At 41.0% G+C, this 22,780-nt stretch overlaps 1 long non-coding RNA gene across 1 annotated transcript; it reads left to right on the top strand.

Moving 5' to 3' along the window:
- The first annotated feature begins 704 nt into the window (after positions 1-704).
- LOC120999760 lies at positions 705-22,768 on the top strand. The gene is made up of 3 exons (XR_005778622.1): positions 705-742; positions 22,495-22,628; positions 22,741-22,768. It is a non-coding gene; the product is annotated as an uncharacterized LOC120999760 (long non-coding RNA).
- Positions 22,769-22,780: the final 12 nt, after the last annotated feature.

The raw sequence follows: 22,780 nt of genomic DNA, 5'->3' as shown, positions 1-22,780 counted from the left end.
TTACTTTCCAAGTTTTCCCAATTTTTCGGCTGACTGACTGACCTTCATTTCTTAAAGTAATGATGGCCACTCGTTTTTCTTTACTTAGCTGCTTTTTTCTTGCCATAATACAAATTCTAACAGTCTATTCAGTAGGACTATCAGCTGTGTATCCACCTGACTTCTCCTCAACGCCACTGATGGTCCCAACCCCATTTATAAGGCAAGAAATCCCACTTATTAAACCTGACAGGGCACACCTGTGAAGTGAAAACCATTTCAGGGGACTACCTCTTGAAGCTCATCAAGAGAATGCCAAGAGTGTGCAAAGCAGTAATCAAAGCAAAAGGTGGCTACTTTGAAGAACCTAGAATATGACATATTTTCAGTTGTTTCACACTTGTTTGTTATGTATATAATTCCACATGTGTTAATTCATAGTTTTGATGCCTTCAGTGTGAATCTACAATATTCATAGTCATGAAAATAAAGAAAACTCTTTGAATGAGAAGGTGTGTCCAAACTTTTGGTCTGTACTGTATCTGCAGACATTATACTCTAATGACTGCAGGACCTTTGATGTCACATAAGGGGAGGAGTAAAGCAGTAAAGGCTTTTCACGTTTTATCAATTCCAGTCATGTGACCAGTATGACATCATCCAAGGTCCTACAGCCACTAAACATTACCTCCATCTCATGTACCTGATCACATGACTGTGACATCATCGCAGGTCCTGCAGCCCCAGGAGGTGAGATCTGCAGGTCAGTTATTGGACTTGGTTCTGGGTTTATTAGAATGGAGCGGTTCTATAGGTGACATATAGCAGGTCCAGCCAGCAGGGGGCAGCACCGGCCATAGAGAGTCTCTGCTCACACAGTCTGGAGGTCAGGAGGGGAGGTCTCCTCAGACATGTCTGCTCTCCCCCTGGAATATTAGGAGACCCCCAGACCCCTGTAAGAGGGGCTGTTCTCCTGGATTAGAGGGGTCTTCCATCACACAATGTTCTGTGATGTCACTAGGATATGGAGTCAGTGTGTGGTCGGTGGGGACAACCTCTTCTAGATGAAGGGGCTGCAGCGCTGTGTCCTCTCCTCACTGTCCCTGCACAGCGGAGGCCGGAGCTCTAATGAGCAGGGACTGTGGAGGAGAGGCCGCGCTGAACCGGTGCTGCCCCCGTCAGTCCCATCCTGGTCCCCGCACCCCACAGATCACACAGTGATGTCTTCTCCTGGTGATAGAACCTCAGTGTGAGGGGAATGTCCCTAGAAAGGGGATGAGATCGGTGACTCGGTGATGACGGCCGTGACCGGGGATTGTCTGCACAGTAGTATGTAGATAAGTGCACACGCGGTGTCTGTACATGTGAATACACGCCTGTGTACATACAGAGAGAACTGCAGCAGTAATCAGAGGAGAGAGGCGGCGGACAGGACTTCTCCTCACTCATCACCGCACAGTATAGAGATATTATATAGCTTCTCATGTGTATATATATATATTACATACACCCCCTACACTATCATCACCGGACAGTATAGAGATATTATATAGCTTCTCATGTATATATATATTACATACACCCCCTACACTATCATCACCGCACAGTATACAGATATTATATAGCTTCTCATGTGTATATATATATATATTACATACACCCCCTACACTATCATCACCGCACAGTATAGAGATATTATATAGCTTCTCATGTGTATATATATATTACATACACCCCCTACACTATCATCACCGGACAGTATAGAGATATTATATAGCTTCTCATGTACTGTATATATATATATATTACATACACCCCCTACAATATCATCACCGCACAGTATAGAGATATTATATAGCTTCTCATGTATATATATTACATACACCCCCTACACTATCATCACCGCACAGTATACAGATATTATATAGCTTCTCATGTATATATATATATATTACATACACCCCCTACACTATCATCACCGCACAGTATAGATATTATATAGCTTCTCATGTGTATATATATATATATATTACATACACCCCCTACACTATCATCACCGCACAGTATAGAGATATTATATAGCTTCTCATGTATATATATATATTACATACACCCCCTACACTATCATCACCGCACAGTATAGAGATATTATATAGCTTCTCATGTATATATATATATATTACATACACCCCCTACACTATCATCACCGCACAGTATAGAGATATTATATAGCTTCTCATGTATATATATATATTACATACACCCCCTACACTATCATCACCGCACAGTATAGAGATATTATATAGCTTCTCATGTATATATATATATATTACATACACCCCCTACACTATCATCACTGCACAGTATAGAGATATTATATAGCTTCTCATGTATATATATATTACATACACCCCCTACACTATCATCACCGCACAGTATAGAGATATTATATAGCTTCTCATGTATATATATATTACATACACCCCCTACACAATCATCACTGCACAGTATAGAGATATTATATAGCTTCTCATGTATATATATATATTACATACACCCCCCTACACTATCATCACCGCACAGTATAGAGATATTATATAGCTTCTCATGTATATATATATTACATACACCCCCTACACTATCATCACCGCACAGTATAGAGATATTATATAGCTTCTCATGTATATATATATATATTACATACACCCCCTACACTATCATCACTGCACAGTATAGAGATATTATATAGCTTCTCATGTGTATATATATATTACATACACCCCCTACACTATCATCACCGCACAGTATAGAGATATTATATAGCTTCTCATGTATATATATATATATATTACATACACCCCCTACACTATCATCACTGCACAGTATAGAGATATTATATAGCTTCTCATGTATATATATATATATTACATACACCCCCTACACTATCATCACTGCACAGTATTGAGATATTATATAGCTTTTCATGTATATATATATATATATTACATACACCCCCTACACTATCATCACCGCACAGTATAGAGATATTATATAGCTTCTCATGTATATATATATATATTACATACACCCCCTACACTATCATCACTGCACAGTATAGAGATATTATATAGCTTCTCATGTATATATATATATATTACATACACCCCCTACACTATCATCACCGCACAGTATAGATATTATATAGCTTCTCATGTATATATATATATTACATACGCCCCCTACACTATCATCACCGCACAGTATAGAGATATTATATAGCTTCTCATGTATATGTATATATTACATACACCCCCTACACTATCATCACCGCACAGTATAGAGATATTATATAGCTTCTCATGTATATATATATATATTACATACACCCCCCTACACTATCATCACCGCACAGTATAGAGATATTATATAGCTTCTCATGTATATATATATATATATATATATATATATTACATACACCCCCTACACTATCATCACCGCACAGTATAGAGATATTATATAGCTTCTCATGTATATATATATTACATACACCCCCTACACTATCATCACCGCACAGTATAGAGATATTATATAGCTTCTAATGTATATATATATATATATATTACATACACCCCCTACACTATCATCACCGCACAGTATAGAGATATTATATAGCTTCTAATGTATATATATATATATATATTACATACACCCCCTACACTATCATCACCGCACAGTATAGAGATATTATATAGCTTCTCATGTATATACAGGGAGTGCAGAATTATTAGGCAAGTTGTATTTTTGAGGATTAATTTTATTATTGAACAACAACCATGTTCTCAATGAACCCAAAAAACTCATGAATATCAAAGCTGAATATTTTTGGAAGTAGTTTTTAGTTTTAGCTATTTTAGGGGGATATCTGTGTGTGCAGGTGACTATTACTGTGCATAATTATTAGGCAACTTAACAAAAAACAAATATATACCCATTTCAATTATTTATTTTTACCAGTGAAACCAATATAACATCTCAACATTCACAAATATACATTTCTGACATTCAAAAACAAAACAAAAACAAATCAGTGACCAATATAGCCACCTTTCTTTGCAAGGACACTCAAAAGCCTGCCATCCATGGATTCTGTCATTGTTTTGATCTGTTCACCATCAACATTGCGTGCAGCAGCAACCACAGCCTCCCAGACACTGTTAAGAGAGGTGTACTGTTTTCCCTTCTTGTAAATCTCACATTTGATGATGGACCACAGGTTCTCAATGGGGTTCAGATCAGGTGAACAAGGAGGCCATGTCATTAGATTTTCTTCTTTTATACCCTTTCTTGCCAGCCACGCTGTGGAGTACTTGGACGCGTGTGATGGAGCATTGTCCTGCATGAAAATCATGTTTTTCTTGAAGGATGCAGACTTCTTCCTGTACCACTGCTTGAAAAAGGTGTCTTCCAGAAACTGGTAGTAGGACTGGGAGTTGAGCTTGACTCCATCCTCAACCCGAAAAGGCCCCACAAGCTCATCTTTGATGATACCAGCCCAAACCAGTACTCCACCTCCACCTTGCTGGCGTCTGAGTCGGACTGGAGCTCTCTGCCCTTTACCAATCCAGCCACGGGCCCATCCATCTGGCCCATCAAGACTCACTCTCATTTCATCAGTCCATAAAACCTTAGAAAATTCAGTCTTGAGATATTTCTTGGCCCAGTCTTGACGTTTCAGCTTGTGTGTCTTATTCAGTGGTGGTCGTCTTTCAGCCTTTCTTACCTTGGCCATGTCTCTGAGTATTGCACACCTTGTGCTTTTGGGCACTCCAGTGATGTTGCAGCTCTGAAATATGGCCAAACTGGTGGCAAGTGGCATCTTGGCAGCTGCACGCTTGAATTTTCTCAGTTCATGGGCAGTTAGTTTGCGCCTTGGTTTTTCCACACGCTTCTTGCGACCCTGTTGACTATTTTAAATGAAACGCTTGATTGTTCGATGATCACGCTTCAGAAGCTTTGCAATTTTAAGAGTGCTGCATCCCTCTGCAAGATATCTCACTATTTTTGACTTTTCTGAGCCTGTCAAGTCCTTCTTTTGACCCATTTTGCCAAAGGAAAGGAAGTTGCCTAATAATTATGCACACCTGATATAGGGTGTTGATGTCATTAGACCACACCCCTTCTCATTACAGAGATGCACATCACCTAATATGCTTAATTGGTAGTAGGCTTTCGAGCCTATACAGCTTGGAGTAAGACAACATGCATAAAGAGGATGATGTGGTCAAAATACTCATTTGCCTAATAATTCTGCACGCAGTGTATATATATTACATACACCCCCTACACTATCATCACCGCACAGTATAGAGATATTATATAGCTTCTCACGTATACAGGGAGTGCAGAATTATTAGGCAAGTTGTATTTTTGAGGATTCATTTTATTATTGAACAACAACCATGTTCTCAATGAACCCAAAAAACTCATTAATATCAAAGCTGAATATTTTTGGAAGTAGTTTTTAGTTTGTTTTTAGTTTTAGCTATTTTAGGGGGATATCTGTGTGTGCAGGTGACTATTACTGTGCATAATTATTAGGCAACTTAACAAAAAACAAATATATACCCATTTCAATTATTTATTTTTACCAGTGAAACCAATATAACATCTCAACATTCACAAATATACATTTCTGACATTCAAAAACAAAACAAAAACAAATCAGTGACCAATATAGCCACCTTTCTTTGCAAGGACACTCAAAAGCCTGCCATCCATGGATTCTGTCAGTGTTTTGATCTGTTCACCATCAACATTGCGTGCAGCAGCAACCACAGCCTCCCAGACACTGTTCAGAGAGGTGTACTGTTTTCCCTCCTTGTAAATCTCACATTTGATGATGGACCACAGGTTCTCAATGGGGTTCAGATCAGGTGAACAAGGAGGCCATGTCATTAGATTTTCTTCTTTTATACCTTTTCTTGCCAGCCACGCTGTGGAGTACTTGGACGCGTGTGATGGAGCATTGTCCTGCATGAAAATCATGTTTTTCTTGAAGGATGCAGACTTCTTCCTGTACCACTGCTTGAAGAAGATGTCTTCCAGAAACTGGCAGTAGGACTGGGAGTTGAGCTTGACTCCATCCTCAACCCGAAAAGGCCCCACAAGCTCATCTTTGATGATACCAGCCTGTAATGACCGACGACACGCACAGGGAGGAAAACAGGGAAAGCCCTGCCCAAGGGAGAGGGAAAGGTGGTGACCCCTAACTCACCTTGCGGCTGGCACCTGACTGCCCTGACGTCCCTAGACGGGTTCCTCACCCGTGCGGCGATCGCGTGCCTAAACCCTGGCTTTCCTTAATATGAGTCCTAGATAGTGAACAGGCCGGTGGGATCGCTAGTCCGCACCACTATCACTAAGAGGGAAACACCAGGGAGAGGACAGACAAAACAGACAAACACATACACCCAGGTGGGTGACCACAATAGACCAAAAAGGTCCAACAGGGATCCGGAGGGTAGCGTTCTGGACCAACTACCAGCGAACGCAGCAACACAGCTCCAGAAGGTCAGAATAGATGTCCAGGCAGGAAGCTCTATCTCTGGCAACCAGAGAAGTGTGAGAGAGGAATATAAGGAGGTCTGGGAGTGCTGGACAAGGAACAGCTGAGGAGAAGGAGCTACGGATCCCTGAGTGAGCCAAAAGGGTTTGCAAAGCAAACCCAGAAAGCTACCATAAGGAAAACAGCCCTATCTTAAATAGAGCGTGCAGCCAACCGCTGCGACTTCCTGACCCCGGGTATAACGGAGTCAGGTGTGGTTCTCGATACCCTCGTGACAGTACCCCCCTCTCTACGAGGGGCCTCCGGACACTCAGGACCAGGTCTCTCAGGATGAGAGGCATGAAAAACCCGAACTAACCTGTCTGCGTTTACCTCAGACGCAGGAACCCACATTCTTTCCTCGGGACCGTAACCTCTCCAATGCACCAGATATTGAAGAGAGAGGCGGACCCGACGAGAATTAACAATTTTGGATATCTGAAATTCTAGATTACCATCCACGACAACAGGAGGGGGTGGCAGCGGTGATGGTTCTAGAGGTGGAACATATTTTTTGAGTAACGACTTATGAAAAACATTATGAATTTTAAAAGTCTGAGGTAACTCCAGGCGAAAAGCCACGGGGTTGATGATGGCTACAATTTTGTAAGGGCCAATAAACCTAGGACCCAGTTTCCAAGAGGGAACCTTCAATTTAATATTCCTAGTAGACAACCACACATAGTCATTCACTCCTAGGTCCGGACCTGGCGACCGTCGCTTATCAGCCATGCATTTGTATTTACCTCCCATATTTTTCAAGTTAGCTTGCACCTTCTGCCATACCGATGAAAGAGATGACGAAAACCGTTCCTCTTCGGGAACCCCAGAAGACCCACCCTCTTTGAAAGTACAGAATTGGGGATGAAAACCATATGCACCAAGAAATGGTGACTTGCCAGTGGATTCCTGACGACGATTATTTATGGCAAACTCAGCTAACGGTAAATATGATGACCACAACTCTTGGTTTTCAGACACAAAACATCTTAGATATGTCTCAAGGTTTTGGTTGGTACGCTCAGTCTGTCCATTCGACTGAGGATGGAAAGCTGAGGAAAAGGACAAGTGTACCCCCAAACGGGAACAAAAAGCTTTCCAAAATTTAGAAATAAACTGGGTACCCCGATCCGAAACAACATCGGAGGGGACCCCGTGAAGCTTCACGATTTAACTGACGAATACCTGAGCAAGAGTCTTAGCATTAGGTAGTGCGGGTAACGCAATGAAGTGTACCATTTTGCTAAACCTGTCCACTACTACCAAAATAACTGTTTTACCCGCAGACAAAGGTAAGTCAGTGATAAAATCCATTGACAGATGTGTCCACGGTCTATTGGGAATGACGAGTGGTAATAGAGACCCTGCAGGACGTGTATGTGAAACTTTTGCGCGCGCACAGGTAGAACAAGAAGACACAAAATCCAATACATCCTGACGCAACCTTGGCCACCAAAAACGACGAGACAATAGCTCCTAGGTTGCTTTACTACCCGGGTGCCCAGCAAGTGCCGAATTATGATGTTCCTTTAATAATTCGAAACGTAAGTTCAACGGTACAAACAATTTCTCTGAGGGGCAAGAGACCGGGGCGTCCCCCTGGGCCTCTAACACCTTCCCCTCCAGAACAGAGTGTACCGCAGAAACAACCACTCCTCTTTGAAGAATGGGCACCGGATCACTCACATTACCCCCTCCAGGGAAACAACGAGATAGTGCATCAGCCTTGGTGTTCTTTGCCCCAGGACGATAGGTAATCGCAAAGTTAAACCTGGTAAAAAATAGCGACCACCTAGCCTGTCTAGGGGTGAGACGCTTAGCTGATTCGAGGTACAGAAGATTTTTGTGGTCCGTAATCACAGTGACGGGGTGGACTGCCCCCTCTAAAAAGTGACGCCACTCCTCAAACGCAAGTTTAATAGCTAATAGTTCCCTATTGCCAATATCGTAGTTCTTTTCTGCTGCAGATAGTTTTTTAGAAAAGAAAGCACAAGGACGCCATTTGCCAGGAGACGGACCCTGAGACAGCACCGCCCCCACTCCCACCTCTGACGCATCGACTTCAACAATAAAAGGCTGAGAGACATCAGGTTGGACTAGTACAGGTGCTGAGGTAAACCTCTCTTTTAGAGAGGAAAAAGCAACTTTAGCGGTGTCAGACCATTTAGAAAAATCAGTCCCCTTCCTAGTCATGTCAGTAAGGGGTTTTACAATAAGTGAATAATTTTTAATGAATTTCCTATAGAAATTCGCGAAGCCCAAGAACCGTTGTAGTGCTTTGAGGTTCTCAGGAAGATCCCAATCTAAAATTGCCTGGACCTTCCTAGGATCCATACGGAAACCTGAAGCAGATAAAAAATAACCCAGGACTTGTATCTCCTGAACGGCAAAGACACATTTTTCAATTTTAGCATATAATTAATTCGTCCGTAGGACCTGCAGTACTTGTCTGACATGCACCTCATGTGTTTTCAGATCAGACGAATAAATTAAAATATCATCTAGGTATATTACCACAAACCTGCCGATTAGATGACTAAAAATGTCATTAACGAAATGTTGAAAGACGGCAGGAGCATTGGTCAGACCGAAAGGCATAACTAGATTTTCATAATGCCCCTCAGGGGTGTTAAACGCTGTCTTCCACTCATCCCCCTCCTTAATACGAATCAGATTGTAGGCCCCCCTAAGATCAAGTTTGGAGAACCACCTAGCGCCCGCAATCTGATTAAACAGGTCAGGAATGAGAGGAAGAGGGTATGGGTCTCGGATGGTTATCTGATTTAATTCGCGAAAATCTAAGCAAGGACGCAGGCCCCCATCTTTCTTTTTAACGAAGAAAAACCCTGCAGCCACGGGTGAAGAAGAGGGTCTGATGTGTCCCTTAGCTAAGCTCTCGGAGATATAATCTTTCATGGCTTGTCTCTCTGGACCCGAAAGATTATATAACCTGGCCTTGGGTAATTTTGCGCCGGGAATAAGGTTAACCGGGCAATCATAAGGACAATGAGGTGGTAACTTCTGACAACCCTTTTCAGAAAAAACATCCTCAAAATCCGAAATAAATGTAGGTAGGGTAGTTATGGAGGCGACTAAGCAATTGCTATTTAAGCAATTTTCTCTGCACTGCTTACTCCACTCCAATATCTCCCTGGCCTGCCAATCCACCACTGGATTGTGCGCTACCAACCAGGGAAGACCCAGCACTACCGGAGTGGGAAGCCCCTCCAGAACATAACCTGAAAGCATCTCGTTATGGTGGTCCCCTACCCGAAGGTGTAAATTATGAACAATGTGGGTGAGGTTTCTCTGAGACAGGGGAGCAGAATCAATAGCGAATATGGGAATGGGTCTCTGTAAAGTACTGAGAGAAAAACCCAAAGTGCGGGCAAAATGGGCATCTATCAAATTTACCCCTGCTCCACTGTCTAGAAAGAAAGAAATAGTCTCCGTCTTATCACCAAAAATAATAACCGCTGGCAACACAAATTGCGATGTACGTATGGAGGAAACGTATACCCCCCGGCTGACATCCTCCACACCGCCTGGGGTTAGTAGTTTTTCCGACGGTCTTTTGTTTCTGAGGAAAGAAGGACAGACATTAATGAAATGACCCCTCTCCCCACAAAAAAAACAAACCCCACGCCTACGGCGAGCCTCAGGAGGACGGACCTGACGAGTAGTTCCTCCTAGCTGCATAGGCTCGTCTAAGTCCGTACAGACTAACTGCTGCTTGGGAGGGGTTACCAATTGCTCCGGTTTTTTCAACCTGTCCCTAAGGCGTCTATCTATTCGGATAGAAAGGGACATAACCGCATCAAGGGAAAAGGGGGTCTCATATAATGCAAGCGCATCCTTAACCCTTTCGGATAACCCAGAGCAGAACTGACTCCTGAGAGCCGGGTTGTTCCACTGGGTATCCGTAGCCCACCTACGGAATTCAGAGCAATACTCCTCTACCGGCCGCTCTCCTTGTAAGAGTCTCCGTAATCTTGATTCAGCCAGTGCGACTCGGTCAGGGTCATCATATATGAGACCCAAGGCCCCGAAAAACTCATCCACTGACCGAAGAGCCTGGGAATCAGTAGGTAAAGAGAACGCCCAGGACTGCGGATCCCCCTGCAGCAGGGAAATAACAACCCCCACCCGCTGATCTTCATTACCAGAGGAGTAAGGGCGCAGTTTAAAGTATAATTTACAGGCCTCACGGAATGTCAAAAACTTGTCCCTTCCCCCAGAAAATCTGTCAGGGAGAGGGACCTTGGGTTTCGCAACAACCTGGTTACCAGTAGCAACCGCTGGGCTTGCAGTCAGTTGCAATTGCTGCTGTTGCTGGAGGACCGACGCCTTCAATCCTACCACCTCCAAAGACAGGCCATGAAATTGTTTGGACAGAGCAGCAATTTGATCCATACTGGATTCTAAGTAGGTAAAACATTTTTTTTATTTTTATTTTTTTCTACCTACACAAAATAATGGCCAGAGATAATGTAATGACCGACGACACGCACAGGGAGGAAAACAGGGAAAGCCCTGCCCAAGGGAGAGGGAAAGGTGGTGACCCCTAACTCACCTTGCGGCTGGCACCTGACTGCCCTGACGTCCCTAGACGGGTTCCTCACCCGTGCGGCGATCGCGTGCCTAAACCCTGGCTTTCCCTAATATGAGCCCTAGATAGTGAACAGGCCGGTGGGATCGCTAGTCCGCACCACTATCACTAAGAGGGAAACACCAGGGAGAGGACAGACAAAACAGACAAACACATACACCCAGGTGGGTGACCACAATAGACCAAAAAGGTCCAACAGGGATCCGGAGGGTAGCGTTCTGGACCAACTACCAGCGAACGCAGCAACACAGCTCCAGAAGGTCAGAATAGATGTCCAGGCAGGAAGCTCTATCTCTGGCAACCAGAGAAGTGTGAGAGAGGAATAAAAGGAGGTCTGGGAGTGCTGGACAAGGAACAGCTGAGGAGAAGGAGCTATGGATCCCTGAGTGAGCCAAAAGGGTTTGCAAAGCAAACCCAGAAAGCTACCATAAGGAAAACAGCCCTATCTTAAATAGAGCGTGCAGCCAACCGCTGCGACTTCCTGACCCCGGGTATAACGGAGTCAGGTGTGGTTCTCGATACCCTCGTGACATAGCCCAAACCAGTACTCCACCTCCACCTTGCTGGCGTCTGAGTCGGACTGGAGCTCTCTGCCCTTTACCAATCCAGCCACGAGCCCATCCATCTGGCCCATCAAGACTCACTCTCATTTCATCAGTCCATAAAACCTTAGAAAAATCAGTCTTGAGATATTTCTTGGCCCAGTCTTGACGTTTCAGCTTGTGTGTCTTGTTCAGTGGTGGTCGTCTTTCAGCCTTTCTTACCTTGGCCATGTCTCTGAGTATTGCACACCTTGTGCTTTTGGGCACTCCAGTGATGTTGAAGCTCTGAAATATGGCCAAACTGATGGCAAGTGGCATCTTGGCAGCTGCACGCTTGACTTTTCTCAGTTCATGGGCAGTTATTTTGCGCCTTGGTTTTTCCACACGCTTCTTGCGACCCTGTTGACTATTTTGAATGGAACGCTTGATTGTTCGATGATCACGCTTCAGAAGCTTTGCAATTTTAAGAGTGCTGCATCCCTCTGCAAGATATCTCATTATTTCTGACTTTTCTGAGCCTGTCAAGTCCTTCTTTTGACCCATTTTGCCAAAGGAAAGGAAGTTGCCTAATAATTATGCACACCTGATATAGGGTGTTGATGTCATTAGACCACACCCCTTCTCATTACAGAGATGCACATCACCATATATGCTTAATTGGTAGTAGGCTTTCGAGCCTATACAGCTTGGAGTAAGACAACATGCATAAAGAGGATGATGTGGTCAAAATACTCATTTGCCTAATAATTCTGCACGCAGTGTATATATATTACATGCACCCTCTACACTATCATCACTGCACAGTATAGAGATATTATATAGCTTCTCATGTATATATATATATATTACATACACCCCCCTACACTATCATCACCGGACAGTATAGAGATATTATATAGCATCTCATGTATATATATATATATTACATACACCCCCTACACTATCATCACCGGACAGTATATAGATATTATATAGCTTCTCATGTATATATATATTACATACACCCCCCTACACTATCATCACCGCACAGTATACAGATATTATATAGCTTCTCATGTATATATATATATATATTACATACACCCCCTACACTATCATCACCGCACAGTATAGAGATATTATATAGCTTCTCATGTGTATATATATATATTACATACACCCCCTACACTATCATCACCGCACAGTATAGAGATATTATATAGCTTCTCATGTGTATATATATAATATTACATACACCCTCTACACTATCATCACCGCACAGTATACAGATATTATATAGCTTCTCATGTATATATATATTACATACACCCCCTACACTATCATCACCGCACAGTATAGAGATTTTATATAGCTTCTCATGTATATATATATATTACATACACCCCCTACACTATCATCTCCGCACAGTATAGAGATATTATATAGCTTCTCATGTGTATATATATTACATACACCCCCTACACTATCATCACCGCACAGTATAGAGATATTATATAGCTTCTCATGTATATATATACACTGCTCAAAAAATAAAGGGAACACAAAAATAACACATCCTAGATCTGAGTTAATTAAATATTCTTCTGAAATACGTTGTTCTTTACATAGTTGAATGTGCTGACAACAAAATCACACAAAAATAAAAAAATGGAAATCAAATTTTTTAACCCATGGAGGTCTGGATTTGGAGTCAAAATTAAAGTGGAAAAACACACTACAGGCTGATCCAACTTTGATGTAATGTCCTTAAAACAAGTCAAAATGAGGCTCAGTAGTGTGTGGCCTCCACGTGCCTGTATGACATCCCTAAAACGCCTGTGCATGCTCCTGATGAGGTGGCGGACGGTCTCCTGAGGGATCTCCTCCCAGACCTGGACTAAAGCATCTGCCAACTCCTGGACAGTCTGTGGTGCAAAGTGACGTTGGTGGATAGAGCGAGACATGATGTCCTAGATGTGCTCAATTGGATTCAGGTCTGGGGAACGGGCGGGCCAGTCCATAGCATCAATGCCTTCGTCTTGCAGGAACTGCTGACACACTCCAGCCACATGAGGTCTAGCATTGTATTGCATTAGGAGGAACCCAGGGCCAACCGCACCAGCATATGGTCTCACAAGGGGTCTGAGGATTTCATCACGGTACCTAATGGCAGTCAGGCTACCTCTGGCGAGCACATGGAGGGCTGTGTGGCCCTCCAAAGAAATGCCACCCCACACCATTACTGACCCAATGCCAAACCGGTCATGATGGAGGATGTTGCAGGCAGCAGAACGTTCTCCACAGCGTCTCCAGACTCTGTCACGTCTGTCACATGTGCTCAGTGTGAACCTGCTTTCATCTGTGAAGAGCACAGGGCTCCAGTGGCAAATTTGCCAATCTTGGTGTTCTCTGGCAAATGCCAAACGTCCTGCACGGTGTTGGGCTGTAAGCACAACCCCCACCTGTGGATGTTGGGCCCTCATATCACCCTCATGGAGTCTGTTTCTGACCGTTTGAGCAGACACATGCACATTTGTGGCCTGCTGGAGGTCATTTTGCAGGGCTCTGGCAGTGATCCTCCTGTTCCTCCTTGCACAAAGGCGGAGGTAGCGGTCCTGCTGCTGGGTTTTTGCCCTCCTACGGCCTCCTCCACGTCTCCTGGTGTACTGGCCTGTCTCCTGGTAGCGCCTCCATGCTCTGGACACTACGCTGACAGACACAGCAAACCTTCTTGCCACAGCTCGCATTGATGTGCCATTCTGGATAAGATGCACTACCTGAGCCACTTGTGTGGGTTGTAGACTCCATCTTATGCTACCACTAGAGTGAAAGCACCGCCAGCATTCAAAAGTGACCAAAACATCAGCCAGGAAGCATAGGAACTGAGAAATGGTCTGTGGTCACCACCTGTAGAACCACTTCTTTATTGGGGGTGTCTTGCTAATTGCCTATAATTTCCACCTGTTGTCTATCCCATTTGCACAACAGCATGTGAAATTGATTGTCAATCAGTGTTGCTTCCTAAGTGGACAGTTTGATTTCACAGAAGTGTGATTGACTTGGAGTTACATTGTGTTGTTTAAGTGTTCCCTTTATTTTTTTGAGCAGTGTATATTACATACACCCCCTACACTATCATCACCGCACAGTATAGAGATATTATATAGCTTCTCATGTATATATATATATTACATACACCCCCTACACTATCATCACCGCACAGTATAGAGATATTATATAGCTTCTCATGTATATATATATATATATATATATTACATACACCCCCTACACTATCATCACCGCACAGTATAGAGATATTATATAGCTTCTCATGTATATATATATATATTACATACACCCCCTACACTATCATCACCGCACAGTATAGAGATATTATATAGCTTCTCATGTATATATATATATATTACATACACCCCCTACACTATCATCACCGCACAGTATAGAGATATTATATAGCTTCTCATGTATATATATATATTACATACACCCCCTACACTATCATCACCGCACAGTATAGAGATATTATATAGCTTCTCATGTATATATATATATATTACATACACCCTCTACACTATCATCACCGCACAGTATAGAGATATTATATAGCTTCTCATGTATATATATATATATTACATACACCCCCTACACTATCATCACCGCACAGTATAGAGATATTATATAGCTTCTCATGTATATATATATATTACATACACCCCCTACACTATCATCACCGCACAGTATAGAGATATTATATAGCTTCTCATGTATATATATATATATTACATACACCCCCTACACTATCATCACCGCACAGTATAGAGATATTATATAGCTTCTCATGTATATATATATATTACATACACCCCCCTACACTATCATCACCGCACAGTATAGAGATATTATATAGCTTCTCATGTATATATATATTACATACACCCCCTACACTATCATCACCGCACAGTATAGAGATATTATATAGCTTCTTATATATATATATATTACATACACCCCCTACACTATCATCACCGCACAGTATAGAGATATTATATAGCTTCTCATGTATATATATATATATTACATACACCCCCTACACTATCATCACCGCACAGTATAGAGATATTATATAGCTTCTCATGTATATATATATATATTACATACACCCCCTACACTATCATCACCGCACAGTATAGAGATATTATATAGCTTCTCATGTATATATATATTACATACACCCCCTACACTATCATCACTGCAGAGTATAGAGATATTATATAGCTTCTCATGTATATATATATATTACATACACCCCCTACACTATCATCACCGCACAGTATAGAGATATTATATAGCTTCTCATGTATATATATATTACATACACCCCCTACACTATCATCACCGCACAGTATAGAGATATTATATAGCTTCTCATATATATATATATATTACATACACCCCCTACACTATCATCACCGCACAGTATACAGATATTATATAGCTTCTCATGTATATATATATATATATATATATTACATACACCCCCTACACTATCATCACCGCACAGTATAGAGATATTATATAGCTTCTCATGTATATATATATATATTACATACACCCCCTACACTATCATCACCGCACAGTATAGAGATATTATATAGCTTCTCATGTATATATATATATATTACATACACCCCCTACACTATCATCACCGCACAGTATAGAGATATTATATAGCTTCTCATGTATATATATATATTACATACACCCCCTACACTATCATCACCGCACAGTATAGAGATATTATATAGCTTCTCATGTATATATATATATATTACATACACCCCCTACACTATCATCACCGCACAGTATAGAGATATTATATAGCTTCTCATGTATATATATATATTACATACACCCCCTACACTATCATCACCGCACAGTATAGAGATATTATATAGCTTCTCATGTATATATATATATATTACATACACCCCCTACACTATCATCACCGCACAGTATAGAGATATTATATAGCTTCTCATGTATATATATATATTACATACACCCCCCTACACTATCATCACCGCACAGTATAGAGATATTATATAGCTTCTCATGTATATATATATATTACATACACCCCCTACACTATCATCACCGCACAGTATAGAGATATTATATAGCTTCTCATGTATATATATATTACATACACCCCCTACACTATCATCACCGCACAGTATAGAGATATTATATAGCTTCTCATATATATATATATATTACATACACCCCCTACACTATCATCACCGCACAGTATACAGATATTATATAGCTTCTCATGTATATATATATATATTACATACACCCCCTACACTATCATCACCGCACAGTATAGAGATATTATATAGCTTCTCATGTATATATATATTACATACACCCCCTACAGTATCATCACCGCACAGTATAGAGATATTATATAGCTTCTCATGTATATATATATATTACATACACCCCCCTACACTATCATCACCGCACAGTATAGAGATATTATATAGCTTCTCATGTGTATATATATATTACATACACCCCCTACACTATCATCACCGCACAGTATAGAGATATTATATAGCTTCTCATGTATATATATATATTATATACACCCCTACACTATCATCACCGCACAGTATAGAGATATTATATAGCTTCTCATGTATATATATATATTACATACACCCCCTACACTATCATCACCGCACAGTATACAGATATTATATAGCTTCTCATGTATATATATATTACATACACCCCCTACACTATCATCACCGCACAGTATAGAGATATTATATAGCTTCTCATGTATATATATATTACATACACCCCCTACACTATCATCACCGCACAGTATAGAGATATTATATAGCTTCTCATATATATATATATATTACATACACCCCCTACACTATCATCACCGCACAGTATACAGATATTATATAGCTTCTCATGTATATATATATATATTACATACACCCCCTACACTATCATCACCGCACAGTATAGAGATATTATATAGCTTCTCATGTATATATATATTACATACACCCCCTACAGTATCATCACCGCACAGTATAGAGATATTATATAGCTTCTCATGTATATATATATATTACATACACCCCCCTACACTATCATCACCGCACAGTATAGAGATATTATATAGCTTCTCATGTGTATATATATATTACATACACCCCCTACACTATCATCACCGCACAGTATAGAGATATTATATAGCTTCTCATGTATATATATATATTATATACACCCCTACACTATCATCACCGCACAGTATAGAGATATTATATAGCTTCTCATGTATATATATATATTACATACACCCCCTACACTATCATCACCGCACAGTATAGAGATATTATATAGCTTCTCATGTATATATATATATTACATACACCCCCTACACTATCATCACCGCACAGTATACAGATATTATATAGCTTCTCATGTATATATATATATTACATACACCCCCTACACTATCATCACCGCACAGTATAGAGATATTATATAGCTTCTCATGTGTATATATATATATTACATACACCCCTTACACTATCATCACCGCACAGTATACAGATATAATATAGCTTCTCATATATATATATTACATACACCCCCTACACTATCATCACCGCACAGTATAGAGATATTATATAGCTTCTCATGTATATATATATATTACATACACCCCCTACACTATCATCACCGCACAGTATAGAGATATTATATAGCTTCTCATGTGTATATATATATTACATACACCCCCTACACTATCATCACCCACAGTATAGAGATATTATATAGCTTCTCATGTATATATATATATTACATACACCCCCTACACTATCATCACCGCACAGTATAGAGATATTATATAGCTTCTCATGTATATAAATATATTACATACACCTCCTACACTATCATCACCGCACAGTATAGAGATATTATATAGCTTCTCATGTATATATATATATTACATACACCCCCTACACTATCATCACCGCACAGTATAGATATATTATATAGCTTCTCATGTATATATATATTACATACACCCCCTACACTATCACTGCACAGTATACAGATATTATATAGCTTCTCATGTATATATATATATTACATACACCCCCCTACACTATCATCACCGCACAGTATAGAGTTATTATATAGCTTCTCATGTATATATATATTACATACACCCCCTACACTATCATCACCGCACAGTATAGATATATTATATAGCTTCTCATGTATATATATATATTACATACACCCCCTACACTATCATCACCGCACAGTATAGAGATATTATATAGCTTCTCATGTATATATATATATATTACATACACCCCCTACACTATCATCACCGCACAGTATAGAGATATTATATAGCTTCTCATGTATATATATATATTACATACACCCCCTACACTATCATCACCGCACTGTATAGAGATATTATATAGCTTCTCATGTATATATATATATTACATACACCCCCTACACTATCATCACCGCACAGTATAGAGATATTATATAGCTTATCATATATATATATATTACATACACCCCCTACACTATCATCACCGCACAGTATAGAGATATTATATAGCTTCTCATGTATATGTATATTACATACACCCCCTACACTATCATCACCGCACAGTATAGATATTATATAGCTTCTCATGTACAGTTGCAAGAAAAAGTATGTGAACCCTTTGGAATGATATGGATTTCCGCACAAATTGGTCATAAAATGTGATCTGATCTTCATCTAAGTCACACCAATAGACAATCACAGTCTGCTTAAACTAATAACACACAAAGAATTAAATGTTACCATGTTATTATTGAACACACCCTGTAAACATTCACAGTGCAGGTGGAAAAAGTATGTGAACCCTTGGATTTAATAACTGGTTGAACCTCCTTTGGCAGCAATAACTTCTACCAGACGTTTCCTGTAGTTGCAGATCAGACGTGCACAACGGTCAGGAGTAATTCTTGACCTTTCCTCTTTACAGAACTGTTTCAGTTCAGCAATATTCTTGGGATGTCTGGTGTGAATCGCTTTCTTGAGGTCATGCCACAGCATCCCAATCGGCTTAAGGTCAGGACTCTGACTGGGCCTCTCCAGAAGGCGTATTTTCTTCTGTTTAAGCCATTCTGTTGTTGATTTACTTCTATGCTTTGGGTCGTTGTCCTGTTGCAACTCCCATCTTCTGTTGAGCTTCATCTGGTGGACAGATGGCCTTAAGTTCTCCTGCAAAATGTCATGATAAACTTGGGAATTCATTTTTCCTTCGATGATAGCAATCCGTCCAGGCCCTGACACAGCAAAGCAGCCCCAAACCATGATGCCCCCACCACCATACTTCACAGTTGGGATGAGGTTTTGATGTTGGTGTGCTGTGCCTCTTTTTCTCCACACATAGTGCTGTGTGTTTCTTCCAAACAACTCAACTTTGGTTTCATCTGTCCACAGAATATTTTGCCAGTACTGCTGTGTAAAATCCAGGTGCTCTTGCGCAAACTGTAAGCGTGCAGCAATGTTTTTTTTGGACAGCAGTGGCTTCCTCTGTGTATCCTCCCATGAAATCCATTCTTGTTTAGTGTTTTACGTATCGTAGATTCGCTAACAGGGATGTTAGCATATGCCAGAGACTTTTGTAAGTCTTTAGCTGACACTCTAGGATTCTTCTTCACCTCATTGAGCAGTCTGAGCTGTGCTCTTGCAGTCATCTTTACAGGACGGCCACTCCTAGGGAGAGTAGCAGCAGTGCTGAACTTTCTCCATTTATAGACAATTTGTTTTACCGTGGACTGATGAACAGCAAGGCTTTTGGAGATGCTTTTATAACCCTTTCTAGCTTTATGCAAGTTAACAATTCTTAATCGTAGGTCTTCTGAGAGCTCTTTTGTGCGAGGCATCATTCACATCAGGCAATGCTTCTTGTGAAAAGCAAACCCAGAACTGGTGTGTGTTTTTTATAGGGCAAGGCAGCTGTAACCAACACCTCCAATCTCATCTCATTGATTGGACTCCAGTTGGCTGACACCTCACTCCAATTAGCTCTTGGAGATGTCATTAGTCTAGGGGTTCACATACTTTTTCCACCTGCACTGTGAATGTTTACATGATGTGTTCAATAAAAACACGGTAACATTTAATTCTTTGTGTGTTATTAGTTTAAGCAGACTGTGATTGCCTATTGTTGTGACTTAGATGAAGATCAGATCACATTTTATGACCAATTTGTGCAGAAATCCATATCATTCCAAAGGGTTCACATACTTTTTCTTGCAACTGTATATATATATATATTACAAATGCGGGGCTGCCGAATGAGAGTACACAGTGTGCTGTCCGCATCCTCTGTGGCCCGATTTAAATGCAAAATTGTGGATCGGATGCGGACCCATAAATCTGGTTGTGTGAACGGCCCTTAGAATATATTCACATAAAAAAATGGTCCTCTTCAAATGTATGGGGGCTGTCGGTCAGTGAAGATAGACAAAATACGACATGTCCATGTCCCCGGCTACATTCACACGGACACACTGTCTGGTTTTCATGACCACTTCGCTTCAGTTTTTATTTGCCTTTGAACACTGATGATATTTATTGGCCTTTTTTTTTTGCATCCTAGCCCCTGATGGGTCTTATTTTATTCCCCCCCAATATTAAAAGGCCCCAATAGTGTCCCCAAGTATAAATAATGGCGCCTTAGTGACCCCCAGTATAAGTTTCCCACATAGTACCCCCTCCAAATAAATAATGGCCCCCTATTTATATTTGTGTCCCGTTTTGCCAAAGTCGATTCGCATAAATCTTCGTTCCAATACTGGACGGGGCAGGAGCGCCGTACAGTATTAGAATGTATTGGCTCCGATGAGTGGTACCTTGGAACCGAACTCGAGTTCGGGAAATTGTTTTTGACAGTACAAATTAAGTCTCGCGAGACTTCGCGAAGCAATAACTTTGGCTCATCGGAGCCAATACATTCTAATACTGTACGGCGCTCCTGCTCCGTACAGTATTGGAACGTAGTTTTATGCAAATCGACTTCGGATGTTTCATCCGAAGTAGATTCGCTCATCCCGAATTGTAACCCCTGAATGGCATTTGGTACCTTTTTTTTAAGGCTGTCAAACAGGTGCACTCCTTTCTAATCATCTGTTAAAAACGGTCCCAGTGATCATCAGTGCGGTCTGTCTGGCCGCACAGGACGATGCACTGCCGACAAACATTCATATGAAAGATGCAATTTATAGTGTGCTATCAGTAATCCTTAATGGAGTTGTCTTATCATAGGAATGTATTCCCTACACATAGGACAGAAGATAAGTATCTGATTGGTGGGGGTCTGACCACTGGGATCCCCACCAATCACAAGTATGAGGTGCCAGAATGTATGAACCGGTGGTCACACCATTCAACTCTATGGGACTGACAAAGAGAAGCTGAATACAGAGCTCGGCGATCTCCGGCAGTCCCATGGAGTTGACTGGAGCAGAAGCATAAATGTGTCACCACCGCTCTATACACTCTTACACCTTATTCATGTGATTCGTGGCGATCCGAGCGGTTGAACCTCCACCGATCAGATTTACTGATTACTCACTTTACTTCAGGTAAGATGTTCTTCTAAACACAATTTTGCTCTCAATCCTCAATGTTTCCTCAGGTTCTCTAGTTTTCTTTTGAAAGACGATGGTCCTTTCCATCAATGACCGACCAAGGATGGAGAAGGACAGAGACCTCATGGCTGCGAGGATATTAGACCTCACCCTGGAGATCATCTCCTTGATAACTGGAGAGGTGAGAGTCTCACATGACGTCACTCTTATCTCTAGTAATAAACCAGGGAAATGACTGGAAAGGTGAAGGATTCTTAGAATCTCTGTAGTGATCGGCGTCTCCCCATACACAGGATTACACAGTAGTGAAGAAGTCGTCTGTTGAGTGTGTGA

Source organism: Bufo bufo, chromosome 4 (genome assembly GCF_905171765.1).
Source record: "Bufo bufo chromosome 4, aBufBuf1.1, whole genome shotgun sequence".
In the NCBI taxonomy this organism is placed as follows: domain Eukaryota; kingdom Metazoa; phylum Chordata; class Amphibia; order Anura; family Bufonidae; genus Bufo; species Bufo bufo.
This window is presented reverse-complemented; position numbering and strand designations above follow the sequence as displayed.